The sequence below is a fragment of the Amblyomma mixtum genome, chromosome 2 (genome assembly GCF_055824585.1).
Source record: "Amblyomma mixtum isolate Tamu chromosome 2, ASM5582458v1, whole genome shotgun sequence".
Taxonomy (NCBI): domain Eukaryota; kingdom Metazoa; phylum Arthropoda; class Arachnida; order Ixodida; family Ixodidae; genus Amblyomma; species Amblyomma mixtum.
Window position 1 is genome coordinate 154,825,292 of NC_143013.1, and position 15,926 is coordinate 154,841,217.

The 15,926-nt window shown below is 45.8% G+C and overlaps 1 pseudogene; it reads right to left on the bottom strand.

The window, feature by feature from the left end:
• Window positions 1-219: 219 nt before the first annotated feature.
• The window catches only part of LOC149361334 (uncharacterized), a 41,376-nt pseudogene continuing 25,669 nt past the window's right edge, over window positions 220-15,926 (bottom strand).

A 15,926-nucleotide genomic window follows, 5' to 3' on the forward strand; every position in this document is an offset into this window, starting at 1 on the left:
GCATTCAAGGTCATGAACATCATATACAAGGTCGCATTCTACAGAGTCTTTTCAGAGAATGGCTACGCCGCCACCCCTTGAGGTCCTGTCCTTGCGAACGACTTTATAATGAGGAGGAAATACCAGGTCATCTGCTAAGTCGTCATGTAACCAAGTTTCAGTCAGGACTGATATGTGTGGGTCGAACTCCAGCAGTTTAAGTTCAAGCGAGTGTTTCTTGTTTGCAACGCTGCGTGCGTTAATGTTAACTGCTCTCAAGCTTTTTATACTAGATTGGCCCGTGTTACTATGGCAAGACAAGCTATCTGTCTTAGTGAAGAAATAAGCTGAGGTAAATGAACCACTCACTTCATTGGTGAGAGGTTTCGCAACTGCGTACAACTTCGCGTCACGGGCCGACTTGCGCCGATCCCGTCGTTTTTTTGAACCCTCACATTATCATTTTTTTCGCAGTCCCAAACGTAAGGAATATTATTGATGTATAACTTATCAAACCCAAGGAAACCCTTTCTTTTTTATCTCGGTTCGGCTTCGCGCTATCCCATAGTTTCTTTCTTAGTTCACGAACGTTCTTTGAAAAGTCTTCGCCAATTGAATAATCTTTTCCCTTTAGTTTCTTTCTGTTCTTGACTATCACAGTTTTATGCCTACTGTCTGGAAGCTTTAGGATTACAGGACGTGTTTTGTCAATTGCCGGTTTACCTAACCTATGTACCCGCTCAATAGGGATAGGATCTAGCCATAAAATATCATGAAAAATGTCTTTGTTTACGGTTTCTTCAAGCGATTCATTTGTTTCCTCTTCAGTTTCTGGGATGCCATATATGATCAAATTTGACCTCCGACTATAATTTTCAAGCTGCTCAAGCCTTGCTTCAAGCCTTTCAATCGTTGTACTCATACAACTAACCTGTTCTTGGCAGGACGTTACTCGGCTCTCAAGCCTGGACAGGGCATCTGATTTGTTCTCTATGTTAAGTAATCTGTTCTCTTTCATGTCTTTTATGTCAACTGCAATATCATTAAGTTGTTGTAAAATTCGGGTCATGTCAGGGCCTGGGTTCGATTCAATGTCACCGGCTAACAATAATAATTTCCTCAGACAGAATGTGAAAACCTGTAGCAAGCAACAAAGCCGAGGGCACGGCAGCACCAACAGGAATAGGTCATTAGAACGAAAACATTTTCCATACTTTTTGCTCACCTGCACAAGGAAGACAAACGGATTAGTGCTCCGCATTCTGTCGATGCTGCCATGCCCAGTGGTTGCAAAAGGAGCGTGAGTCCCATTTATAGCTTGAGTGCACTGTGATGCCCCCTGCAGTCTAGGTTCCTGGAAATCAGCACGTGTTGCCGAAGAATGATGACAGGGATGCCAAGATTCCAATGCTGGTGGGCGTATTTCTTGATCGTGTCTTGATGCGTTGAAAGATGGACATGCGAAGAGAGGTTCAGCACGCTGATGTCCGGACAGCCAACGTTGAAACATCCAAGAAGGCCACATAGCTGCACAAGGAATACAAACGGATTAGTGCTCCACATTCTGTCGATGCTGCCATGCCCAGTGGTTGCAAAACGAGCGTGAGTCCCATTTATAGCTTGAGAGCACTGTGATGCCCCCTGCAGTCCAGGTTCCTGGCAATCAGCACGTGTTGCAGAAGAATGATGACAGGGATGCCAAGATTCCAATGCTAGTGGGAGTATTTCTTGATCCATGTCTTGATGCGTTGAAAGATGGACATGCGCAGAGAGGTTCAGCACGCTGATGTCCAGACAGCCAACGTTGCAGCATGCAAGAAGGCCACATAGCTGCACAAGGAAGACAAAGGGAAAGTGCTCCGCATTCTGTCGATGCTGCCATGCCCAGTCTGTGCGGAGCACCAGCCTTAATGTGTCGGTGCCACCGTGTTTTTCCGATATCAGTGTATCGTCGAGGTAAGCCTGGACACCTGATATCCCTTGCAAAACATTGTCGATTTTTCGTTGAAAAATTGCAGGCGCGAAAGCTTTACCGAAAGGCAAGCGGTTGTAGCACAACAACCCCCGGTGCGTATTGATAGCGTAAAATTTCTTGGACTGGTCATCGAGAGGGATCTGATTATAGGCGTCACGCAGGTCTAGCGAGCTGAATTGCTCGCCGCCATTCAAAGACGCAAAAATGTCATCAATGACAGGTAGCGTGTATTCCTCCAGCTCACATGCAGGGTTTAGGGTTACTTTGAAATCTGCGCAGATGCGAACGGTGCCATCGTTTTTTAGTACTGGCACGACTGGTGTAACCCACTCTGCGTGCTTTACAGGAGACAACACTCCGATGGTTCCCAGCCTTTCAATCTCTTTGGATACCTTGTCGCGATAAGCAAATGGAAGAGAACGGGCCTTACAGAATTTTGGTATGGCTCCTTCTTTCAGTTTAAGATGCACTGGTTGTCCGTCAATCAGGCCCAATTCTGTGCTGAAGACGTCTTGTACGTCCGAGATCACAACGCCCACGGTTTATGCACAGTTATTCCCGAGGGGCGCCCTGAGCTTCGCCCCCAGCTTTGCCCCGATGTTGAGGACTGAGGACCCTGCGTTGCTGACTTTAGATATCAAGTCGCGTCCGCAGAGGCTTGGTCCTGGGAAACCGATAAAAATTATTGAGCCCTCGACGGCAGTCCCGTTGTAATAGACAGGCATATCCAACTGCCCCAGAACTGACAAGGTCCCTAGGTAACAGGAAAGTATTAGGTTGCACGGTGACTATGGTGGCCACTTTTTCTTGTGCTGTTCAAAACGTTGCCTAGGCACAACACACACAGCTGAACCAGTATCGACAATCATCGGCATATTGCTGTCACACCACGTGAATCGGAATCGGAAGTTCCAACTGAGACTTCTGAGACGCAACCAAAGTCCAGCTGTGCATGCTGTCGGCTGCGTCATCCAATGCTTCCTCTTTAACATTTCAAGCTTGGCTTGACCTGCTTTGAGCATGGATTTTCTGGCGTTCCTTGCTGACGTCGCTAAGGAATTTTTCGCAAGGTGCCCGAACCTGCCGCAGCGGTAGCATCGAGCTTTCACCCAGCTACACGCCTTTCCATTGTGTTTCGTGCTTCCACACAGTCCACACTCTAATACCGGCTCCTCGCACGTACGTGTCCGCGCGTTCCTCTTCATTACGGCCGTCAAGTCCGAAGAAATCGCGTTAGCGTCCTTTTCTGCTGCCTCAGAACTAAGCGCTATCGCTTCGGCTTCCTTCACGGTAAGGTCTGTTTTCGCCAGCAACTGCTTTTGCAGAGCACTAGACCTGACGCCGTATACTATCTTGTCGCGAAACATTCTGTCGAGCACGCCTCCGAAGTTGCACCCATCCGCTATTTGGCGAACTTCAACAATGAATGTACGAACAGACACAACTTCCAGCTGACGCCGGTTGAAAAAGCGGAATCTCTCCGTTATTTCGTGGCGTTTTGGATCAAAATACGCACTTAGGACTTCAATTACATCTTCGTACTTCAGCGCATTAGGCTTCTTCGGTGCAACTGTCCCTGAAACTACTTTTACTGTGCTTGTGCTCAGTGCAGATATGAGCAATGCCCTCTTCCTCATTGAATCTTCTATTCCATTTGCTTCGCAGTAGCCTTCAACTTTCGTCAGATAGGCTCTCCAGTTGTCACAGCGTTCGTCATACTCGGGAAGCTGGTGATGTGCCATGGCCGAGGTGGTTGTGTCCAGCGACTCAGCCTTGACCGACGTTTCAGGTTGGCACTCCTCGTGGGTTCGCTTTGCGCTCGTCGCCCAGCTCTTCTGGCTCGGAGACTAACCATCCGCTGCTGCGATTCAGGGAAATACTAACACATTATAGCGACAACCACCGCCTTTTTTCCGGCTCCTGCAAAAGGGCTGAGTAAGACGGAGGAGCGAACTTTAAGGCGCCTGCAGACAGGTACTCTACTCTGTCCTGCAATAATAAAACATTACGATCCTAACACGGATGGGCGATGCCCACACTGTGGGGAGACCTGTGATATCTTCCACATGGTGTGGGCATGTACGCAAAATCCCCACCTCCCCCCTTCCCCTACCTCTTCCAGAGAGGCACGGGAGACAGGCCTCCTCAACTGCTCCTCGCTTGAGTCCCAAAGGGCTCTGGTGAAACGGGCGAGAGACGGGGCCTCGTCATGCGGTGTCCCGGACTAGGGTCGCCGACCATGTAGCGGGGCCACTCTGTGGCTCCCAAACTCTTTTTCACAAAATAAAAGTTTTCACCACCACCACCCACTGTTACAAGGCTCGTACGCGCATTGCGCGTGCCGTGCTTCCATGGAGCACAAACGGACGCTGGGGATAGAAAGAGCGTTTATTCATGTTGTTGTTGTTGCCACTGAGAGAAGCATGAAATGGAAATTGCACGGGCCTGCCTACTGGCTCGAACCGTGCCACCACCGCTGCCACATGCAGATAGAGGATAGCTAAAAGATCAGAGGAAAGAGAAAAAGGAAAGAAAAGACGCGCGTCGCAGCAACAACTGCGTCCGCCGGAGCGGACGCTGCTGAAAAAACAGATAAGCGGCCGAAGCCGCGCTCGCCTAAGCGAGGCGTTTATTCATCCCGATCAGCCACCTTATATAGGTGACCGGGTGAGAGTAAGAAGAGGAGGAAGGGACGAGGGAAAGCGTGAGGAGCGTGCGCTTGGCGCTCGCCGTGGTGCAGACATGGCGTTCGTCGTAGTGAAGACATGGCCTTCGCCCTAGTGAAGACAGAGCGTTCACCCTAGTGACGGCATAGCGTTCACATCATAATTACTAATATACACCACAGTACATGTCTCTAAAGCACCCTTCTAAGACAAGACCGTATTCTCGAGACGCACCTTCGTTCAATCGAAACCGTCGAGCTGATGGGTCGGAGTGATTAGCGTGCTCGTCTCGCACAACCAAAGTGGTGATGTAAAACATTTATTTGTACTGTTTACAAAAACACTTTTTGCTTTGAGCGAGTTATAAGGGACTGGTCCACACACTCAGTAGGAGGGATCTCAAGTCTGTCACCGGCGTGGCCTACGCGGCGGCCTAGGATCTTGTCACCAGGGCTCGTTGGTCCTGGGGAGTTCAGCAGCCGAGCAAGGGAGCCTCCCAGTACTGTCGGGTGACGTGGGGTGGGAAAGCAGGATTGGCAGGCCATGCCCACACCATGTGATATCGGTCCAAAAATACTTCCACACAGTGTGGACACTCACCCGAAGTGGTCGAATTTTAATATTTAAGCACAGCCCGGCACAGTACCGTGTTGGTGTAGGGGCGAAGACGCCAACGCTCCTTCGCTTTCTTGAGGCCTTTAGAGGGGGGTGGGTATTGGCTGTGAGCGGTTTGATCCACCAGATAGATCTACCGAAAAGTAATAGCCAGATTGAAATAAGGGTTTGGATCAGGCAGTGGGAGACGCTGATGCCCCGTAGTTAAAGGGGCAGGGTAAGCCATAGTTTTCCCATGTAAGTTTGGGCATGTTTTGGTGCACCTTTCACAAGAACCAATTGAGGTAGCGCCTACCTGTTTATATCATATTAAGGCGGAAGCCTTTAATGGTTGGTTGGTTTATGGGGTTTAACGTCCCAAAACGACTAAGGCTATGAGAGACGCCGTAGTGGAGGGCTCCGGAAATTTCGACCACCTGGGGTTCTTTAACGTGCACTGACATCGCACAATACACGGGCCTCTAAAATTTCTCCTCCAAAGAAATTCCAGCCGCCGCGGCCGGGATCGAACCCGCGTTTTTTGGGTCAGCAGCCGCGCACCATAACCACTGAGCCACAGCGGCGAAGCCTTTAATGTTTCATACTGTCGTTAGCAGACGCGTCGGCAGGAGTGTCGACAGACACGTCGGCAGACGCGTCTGCAGCCGTGTCGACAGACGCGTCGGCAGCCGTGTCGACAAACGCGTCGGCAGGAGTGTCGAAAGACGCGTCGGCAGCCGTGTCGACAGCCGCGTCGGCCGATTCGTCTGCCTTTCGGTGTCACTGCTTAAAGGCTCAGACGGCCCATCTAGTGAATGCATGGGCTTCATAAATAAAATAAAAGGAGTAAAGTAAAAAAGAAAATAAAAATAAAATAAAATCAAATCAAATCTTTATTTCCATCGGTGCTACAGATGGAGGGCCACGGAAAAAAAGCTGCCACTTGGCAACTTGACGAGTCCGCAGCCCCAAATATAAGGCAGCGTGTAGACAGCACCAGATAATGAAAAAACAATAAACAAATCAAGACACTTCATCAGTGCAGAACAAAGGAAAAAAGTCCTGAGCTAGGTAAAACAAACATCAGAATAGATAAAATCAGGTTAGTCAATCGGCAAACATGTCTCTAAGTTTAAGAGTGGAACAACTAAATAAATCAAAATTCAGTGACTGATAGTAGTTTAACAGAGATGGCAAAGAATAACACAATCGCTCCATACCAGAATTCAAGCGTGGTACAGCAACCTTCCAGTTTTCTCCATGTCTAGTCTGATAACATTTCGCATTTCCTTCTAAATGTGCCAAGGCATCCAGGCTGTGAATATTTTTTTCACTTCATATTTAAACCGAGCACTCAAACGGTAACGATATAGCTTGTGGGCTGTGATAACATGAGCACTGTGAAAAAATTCTGCAGTAGTTGCATTGTAGCCAGCATTGTACACGTGACGTAGATACCGTTTTTGCATATCGAATATTTTTTGTGTGTTAGAGAATGTAGTTGTGCCCCACACAAGCTGGCAGTAGTTGACGTGTGAACAGAAAAGAGAATTATAGACCAATATTTTTGTTTTAGTAGAAAGCATATATCGAAGACGACCAACTACACCGGTTATTCGAGCAAGTTTCACTAATACAAAATTCACATGAGATTCCCAGGACATATTGGCAGTGAATATCACACCAAGACATTTGAAATGGTCAACAATGTCAACAGGATGAGAGTTTAAAACAATATCAGCATGAGGAGGAACAGGTTTATTTTTCGGCCGGAAGACAACTGCTTTTGTTTTATTTTCGTTAATCTTCATGTAATTGGATGAGGACCATTGCTGCAGTTGGACTAAGGTGTCGTTACAATCAGTGATGAGTTTATCGATGTGATTACCAGAAAAAAATATGCTAGTATCATCTGCATATATGATAAATTTGGCGTTCCGGTTAATGTTAACAATGTCATTAATATACAGGTTAAATAGCAAGGGGCCCAATATGCTGCCCTGTGGGACACCACAAAGCAGTGGCAGGACTGGTGATCGCGAGTTGTTTATTTGGACTACTTGACATCGATGGGATAAATATGATTGTAATAACTGTAATCCAGACCCTCGTATACCGTAAAAGTCCAACTTCTGCAGCAGAACATCATGGTTCACCAAATCGAATGCCTTGGAAAAATCGACAAATAGGCCGACTACTATTGCCTTGCTTTCAAACTGCGTTAAAATTTACTCTTTCTGGTGAAGCAGAGCTAATTCAGTAGACATATTCTTCCTAAACCCAAACTGGTGTTTTGTTATTAATTCGCAGTGGTCAGCAAAACTTACAAGCCTACAGTGAATTATTTTTTCAAGAGGCTTAGAAAATATAGGTAAGATAGACACCGGACGGTAATTGCCCAATTCATTTCGGCTTCCCTTTTTAAAAAGCATTACTACTTTTGCAGTTTGCATTTTCACCGGAAATGTCGATGTCGTCAGACATTTATTAAAGATATGCGTTAGAACTGGTGCTATGACATCTGCGACATACTTTACTGGTTTTATTTGAATTTCGTCGATATCCCTACTGGTGCTGTTTTTTAAATTTTTTATTGTTGAAATTACTTCCTGTTCGTTCACTGGCTGTTGAAATATTGATTTTTCATTCCGCGTGCTGATATACCGACATGCATTTGAGGAACTGCGTGGAGTACTCATACTTGTAAGAAATTTATTGAAAGCATCAGCCAGTTCCTCCTCATGCAAAACTTTGCCATTAATTGTTAGTTTAGAAATGCAGCTACGTTGGTTATCGCGACGCAGTAGCGTGTTTAATTTGTCCCAAAGCAACTCACTCGGCACATTTTTGTCGTCCAAAAAACGCGAGAAGTACTCTTTACGTGCAGTGCGCAGCTTTTTCGTTAGCTGGTTCCGATACCTTTTAAAGACGGTCAAATCATCAGCGTTGCGGGTGTTTAAAAACTGTCTGTACCCAGGCAGCACAAACCGTTGGCCCAATATTGGGAGTCTGTTGTCTATTTGTGGCCCTATACAGGACCAATGTTGCCTTCATTGTCCCCATATTGGCACTGCCACAATGTGCCATTTCCAACATTGGCCCTACTTGTCCGATGTTTTCCCCATATTGGCAATGCCGCTTAGTTACACCTCCAACGATGGCCCTACTTGTCCGATGTTTTCCCCATATTGGCAATGCCACTTAGTTACACCTCCAACGATGGACCTAAATGTCCGCTGTCGTCCCCATATTGGCAGTGCCGCCTCATTACACATACAACGATGGCCCTACTTGTCCGCTGTTTTCCCTGTATTGGCAGTGCCGCTCCACGACACACCAAAGGATGTCCCTGTGATTATATGTGGTTATTTCTCTCAATCCGTGTTTTTAATATTCGGACTTGTTTATTTATTTATTTTTTATGACCAACAACAGCGCTAGCGTCGAACTCTGACGCGAAATTACAATAAAAAGCGCGATGTAATTGATTGAGCGAAAGTGAGCAGAGGTCAGATTCATTCACGAAGGTATACGAATTTTGAAAAGCGGCGTCTTTTGTAATTATGGTATGCAAAGAAAAAAAGAAAGAGAGAAAGAGGTGCCACAATCAAGAAAATGAAATTTCGATTTGAGGAATGGTATAATAACGCACTAATTAACGTGCTGCCTCGCATATCTCTCGCATACCTCGGATACCACAGCCCCCGATTATAGGTTGCCGGTTCAAATTCGTGTCTCAAGATATAGGCTCAACTTAACTAATAAGTTTATGGTGCACGAAACGCTGAATCGTATTACACAATCCGGAACACAATGCCTCGATCACCCACAGGATGCTCACCCTAGAAAAAAAACAAATAAATCGCTTTTTCCGCTACTACAATTTAACTAGGTCACCAATTATTGCGTGGCGCATTTGGAGAGAAGAAACGATGTGAGTAAAACGGGTTTTTGGTTTTATCGCAAATAAAAAGTTGACGTGAACAACTTGCTGCGCATTTACTGCGTGAAGAAGCAGCAGACGGGAAAGAAAATGTAGATGTATGTTAAATTAAAAAAATAATAATAAGCGAACAAACGGCTCTGCTTCCTGAAGCCGCGAAGCTAAGGTGGCTAGGTTTTTTTGATGTCGCAAATTGTTTTGTTATTCTGCTGTGCTTTGTGGGTATTCTATAACGACGGCTCTAGCATACGTTTTTGCTTTAAATTATCACGTTTATCAAATTAAAGATCGGAACTTTTTCCCGGTCGCATTTCACTAGTTTTTTTTTGCCTTTTCTTTGCGCGTATCCTTAATACCAATGAGCCATAACAGGTGCATTGCTGAGTAGCGCGCCGCGTCATTTCGAGCTAGCGCAGACACGCACGGGTGGGCCGCATAACTATGGCTTAGACCGACCTGCCTACACTGGTGTGTATAAAATGTAGGGTATTCGTCGCTCTAGAAGAGAATCATTGGATTATATTGATGAATGGTGTTGCTTGGACGTATGTCATCCTACTTTGTCCGCCACAAGTATCATATATGAAACACTCAAAGAACACGCATTGTTCCCGCTAATTTTATTTATTGTTTTATATTTCCGGTATTTTCATAGTAACACATTTATCTCAGCTTCAACCAAAGAGGCACACGACCGCAGAGATTACGCTAATGTTTGGAGACGTTTTGACGAAATTCATGCCCAAGCTCCACGTTTCCACTTCCAACATCTCCGCATTGTCGTTTCCTTGCCACTTTCTACGTGCTCAACTGCATATGGCGCATCCTCCGGACATTCCGGAATTCTTTCACTCATTTCACCCCCCCCCCCCCTCTCCACCCCCTTTTTGAAGTCCCATACAGCCGCCTTTTGCCGGGCCGAGCCTCTTTGTTGGAAGAGCGCTGGCCCTCACCATGCTAGGAGTTTTTTTTTCTTTGTGATTTTAGGTACACTGACCTTCTCTAACCTGTTTTCCCCTCGCGCCCAACTAAGCTCAACGCCGCTCATCCACCCTCCCTAGATTTTCTTCTACCCCTTTTCCAGCTGCCGTTTCTCTTGCTGCAGCAAATTCTCCGAAAAATATAAGAAACCTGTCCCATCGTCGTCTCCTCCTTTCCCGAACACTCGCCCAGCGAATATCGCCTGTAGCTAGCAAGGCGGCGAAAAGCCACACAACCAACGTGCCGACGAAGCATGCGCGCTCAAGCTGACGCCGTTCGTTGTCGAGAATCCGCACCCGATACGATTTGACAATTATGACGGAATTCAGTAGCCTGGCCTGCAAGATTCTATTTGTGAGTACCACCATACTTTTATATTGAAATGTGTTCGGAAATGAATATGGTTCTTGGCGTAATTGCGGCTTTGAAACAACGCCGACCTTTTTTTTCTCCGGCAGGAAAAGAGAAAGCGACAAAGCACTGGCGCCAACTTCTGAATGCCAACTTTCACAGCGAAATGTCTAGCGCAAAGGCATGCACAGAATGGTGAGAACTTTATTTTTCAGCTTTGAAAAAATGGATTTACCGAACGTTGACTATCTCTTCAATCACCGTGGCGGAGTGTTGTGTGGCCCGACTCATGTTGCGTTCATTACGACATTGGTCGTCTATCGTTTGTGCAAGATGAGTATCAGAAGCGCTTATTCTTCCACTGCAGCAGTTTTCTGGCCGCATGTAATATTCCCGTGCCGGGTGCCTTGGTCTTGGCCAGTTGCAGGCGTACGAGAAAAAGGGGAATTCCTGGTCCGAGCGAACTTTATCCATGTTGTCTCGGAATTAATCACCCATGGACTATCGGAAGAGTGATTTCGTGTGGTTTTCAAGTAAGATTTCCGTCTGCCCCATTACATGCATGCCAAGCGGCATCGGTAATCTGCTTACTTAAAAAAAAGTGTATTCGGTCTCCTGCGTTCAGCGCATTTCGCAAAACTGTGCAAGCCGTCTTTGCATGGAATATTATATTTCATAGCGAAAAAAAAAATTGCTCACAGCTGTTCAATGGGGAGGAGCTGCTACCACCTGTGCCATACTTTGCTGGAACAAAAAGGCAAACAACCAGCTCGCAATTGACATATAATTTTGATAGGAAATATAAAAATAGATTGATTTGTATTAAACACTATATTTATCTCTTTTTGTGACTTTTAATATGCATTTGAGGGCGTGACACGGCAAATTGTGATAATAATTTAGCAATACGGTGGGAAAAAATTGTTAAATTCAATTCAACATTTTGCTATTAGTGTGGGGATTTATATTAAGAGTCATTTAGAAATTACACTTTCAACATATGTTGCGAGTACCTTCTCGCACACTGCGCGCCTCTAAGATCAATGTGTTATTTTATTTCTTGCCTTTTTTCTGCGATGGTTGTACTTACACTCAAGATCACATCATGCACCTCTTTGCAGCTGCGATGTACAGCCAGGTCATCGTGCAAGAGCTTGGCAAAGAATTTGTTTCAAGGCACTGCAAAAGTTCTCTTACAAGAGGAGTGCAACGATTAGTGCCGATATGACTCATCGATTCAGCGGCTCCGGCAGTGTGCATTTCACGATGTACTGGCACCGTAGATGCAATAAATTTCGTTCTTTGAATCCGTTTTCTTTTTTGTACGTCTGCTGACTGCTTATATGTAAAATGTTACACATGCAAGCTCCGGCTGGTGGAAAACAAGCGGTATATGTCTGCATTGTTGCTGGCCAGCAAGAGGTGTGGGACAAAACTAGGTGGGACCCCCGATCGCATACAACTTCCCACTGGCCTTGCAATTGATATGCCACCTATAAAAGTTAGATCAAGGGTGGAAAAGTGGGCACAAGTCGGAGTGAACCTGGGGCTATTATTGATACTGGCGGAATGTGGGCATACTATTGGCGCGAATTTCGGGCCATTATTGACAGATCGACTAATGTGGGCACACTATTGGCGTGAGATTGGCTGAATATGGGCATAGTATTGGCACGAATGTCGGGCCATAATTAATAGATTGGCTGAACATGGGCATAGTATTGGCACGAATGTCGGGCCATAATTCATAGATTGGCTGAACATGGGCATTGTCTTGGCACGAACGTTGGTCATTTGTGGATAGACTGGCTGAATGTTGGGTCAATGCTGGTAGCTAGACTGGCTGAGTATAGGCACATCCTTGGCATGAATGAAGGGCCATTGTTGGAAAAAGTCTCGGATTGCTCAAATGCCACTGTAGGACCAATATTCATGCCAATTTCCGCCATTCTTTTGCCACTGTTGGACCAATCAATTTGTGCTGCTTGGGTAGAGCTTATCTTTTGCTCTCATTTCTTGGTACAGTTCATGTGTAACCCATGGCTTTCGAATTTTTCTACTCTTTTTGCGTCGCTTAACAGGAAAATGAGCATTGTACAATCTTTTGTACAATTGTACAAAAACATTGTAGGCGTTGTTAGCATCATGTATATTCAGAACTTCGCGCCAGTCTATTTGCAGCAGCTCACTTCTAATAAGACAATAAATAAAAATAAAAACAAAATATAAGTAAGATGTGAAAATAAATGTAAGAAACAATAAAATTAAGAAAAGGAGCAATAAAAATAAAAAAATACGAAAAATAAAAAGTAAATAAAAACAAACAGTGGCCAGTAACGCTTTCGCCTTGCAGCACTTTAGAGAGCCAAAGTGCCCCTGAATTTTTTATCGCTGCTTTACGCACCTTAACTGAACGAAAACACAATTTTTTTATGATATTTTTCTCTCGAGGACTACATTGACGTCTCTTTTGGTATTATTTCGGCCTATAAAATAAAAAAATTCGGTGTGGCTTACCTCTCTTCAAGCCTGGAGAGACACGATAGCTACGGCTGGCCGAGTGGAACTCGCTGAGTCGAATTGCGAACTCAGTCTTTCGCCACTGCGTTTCGCTGGCATTCCTTCTTCATCTTCATCCCCGGACATGGATTCACAGTTAGGGCGTAATTTCTTGTCCTCAAATTATTTTATTCATAACGGCTCCTCTTTGTGTAACTTCTTTCACTCACACTTCCTCCCTTCCTCTACAAACGGCTGACGGGTGGCCAATGAAATATGGGAGACATTTACTGCGTAATTTTCTTCCCTCCACTCCACTCCTACCACTCCGTAAGAATACACAGTCAGAGATCATTCGAATCGGTTGGGACGAAGGTCTGGAATACATTGCCAATAGAAGTAAAGCTTGCCAGAAATTTTAAACTTTCTCGAAGTTGTTTTTTATTTGCGCAATCAAGTAATAATGCGATTTCGCTACTTCCATTTAATGCTTGTATTTTGTTTATGCTTTGTATGCGTTTTGTTGAAATATCAGTTTGCATTTTCCTCATGCATTTGTACAAATGCTTTGTTTTCTATTTTTTGATATAAGACTGGACAACTGCCTTATTTTTGTTAACTGTTTTGCGTCGAAAAAATTATTCGCACATTTCCTATGAGGTTGCCCAAAACATGCTGTTTTGTATTGGACCGGATACAAGCCATGTAAGCTATCGTTCCACATAGTTTGTACAAAGTTTCCTTGAATGAGCAAATAAACAGTCTGATTGATTGATTGATTGATTGATTGATTGTGCGGACCGGTGTGGACGGAACCCGTAAATGGTGTCTGCAAAGTCGTTGCGCGTTTCTGGTAGGTTGAGTCTTTCCCGGGCCATGGTCTCCATCAACTTCCTCACACAAGAAGTGAGAGATATGGGCCAGAGGTTCTCGGGGCTGAGAGCTTTGCCTGGTTTCGGTAGGACTGTGCCTAGAGACATCTTCCAGTCCACCCGGATCTGCATATTTCCCGTCTAGTTGGTATTGAAATTTTCGAGCTGGCCCTCAAAGGCTGGTTCGGGGAGATTAGCGAGAGGTTTCAGTGTCACCTTGTCCCTGCCCGGGGCTTTCGCTCGGTGGAATTTGGCCAGGGCCGCTTTAAGGTCGTGAAGCTGGAACGTTCAATCCAGCTCTGCATTTTCAGAACCTGCATACGAGTGGCTCTGCCTCCGCTGAAGGTGTGATTTGCTGGTTGAAGATATTTTTGGGTTTCGGTGTGGGTCTGGGTCGGATCAATCTGGGGGACGAAAGGGTGCCACGTGCTCCGATTGGAGATTTGTAGAGCAGCGGTGTTGCACCGGTCTACCCAGTTCGAATCGGAAAGTATACTCTGCCGCTTGTTGGGTGAGTTCCGCGATGCTGATTTTCAGTTTACGATTAAGCTGCCGCCGGCGCCATCGGCGGACGAGGGTGTGCCGGGCCTCCCATAGGTGAAGGAGGTGGTTCTCCATCGGCGGGTTCTCCTCTGAGAGCTTTACGTGCTGTTCGGTATTTTCGAGTTGGCAGATGAGGTGCTGTGACCAGGTAGTGTAACCTTGATCTGTTATCGGGGTAGCCTTAGTGTAGTTGGATCTGAATTTGGTGCAGTGAGGAAGGGTTTCATTAGGGTGGGGTCTTGTAAAAGGTTTGGTGCGTATTGTGGTCGCAAGAATGCTGTGGTCGCTAATCACGATTTCCTCAGTGTTGTTACGTTACGCATATCGAATTTGGTAAAGGCGATATCTGGCGACGTGTCGCGTGCCACGGAGTTTCCAATGAGAGTGTGTTGTGCGGGGTCCGTGGGAAGAGTAAGGCCGAACGTTGACGCACGTTCCACCAGCTTGCGTCCACCAGATTGGTCACACATAGTAAGCTTAGGAGGTTTTGCAAATGGACTGATAATGGCAGCTACCCCAAGCATCGTTATTACGCGGGGATATCCTCTACTTGTGGCTCATGATTGAAGAAATCACTGGGTCGTTTGAAAAACATGCCCCATTTTGCATTCCGCGAAAATTTTTCACAGCCGCCACTTAACTCCAATGTGTTCAGTCATCGAACGTCACGGTCAAAGAAGACCAAATATTGGTACTTTAGACCTCATACGAGACTATTGTCAAGGCAAACTCATTATTCTTACTCAGCCACCGTGATAGGCGTGCGCACAAGGTTGTGGGCTGCGAGCCGTCCGTAATTGTCTTAGCCCCCAATCGTCAAGTAAATCTGCCCCATAAATTTACTCTGTCGGGCCTGTTCCGTCATTGTTTCAGTGCAGTGCTGTGGCCAAGCACGTTTTTAACGGCCGAAGACCAATAATGTCGCGTTCCAAGAACTGTTTACTTGCCGGGTCATTTTGAGGCAATCCTTGCGGTTTTTTTTTGCAGTGACAGGAACCAAAAACAAATTTTTCGCATTTTCTGGGGTCTAGAGAGAAAGCAAATCACACTGCAAGTGCGATGCTACATGAATGCCTCAGTGACGCAGTGACTGCCTTTGCCTTCCTCTGCAGGCACTCACGTGGTTATCAAAGGAGATGAAAGCCTCAGGGTGCTTGCGAACGTTTCAGCAAGAGGACTTCTTTCGTCTGGGTGAAAACAAGACCTCTTGGGTAAACGCTGGCAAGCACCCTGAATTTTCCCCTCCCTTGTTCACATTTTGATTATAAAAAAACAAGGCGCTTATCCTCTCTATACCATACATTCCTGTGCCGATGTTTCAGAAAAAAAATAAAACCTACCGCCTAATAACATATTCTATATTTTTCAGTTCCATCACATGGAAATAAATGTTTTATAATCATTCCTCATCTTTGCACTCTGTTTATGCCCTAGGGGCATAGGTGCAAGGAGGTTGGGGGGGGGGGGCGGCTGTGCGCTGAAACTTGGCTCATTCTCACGGAGAACCCTACGCACGCCTACGG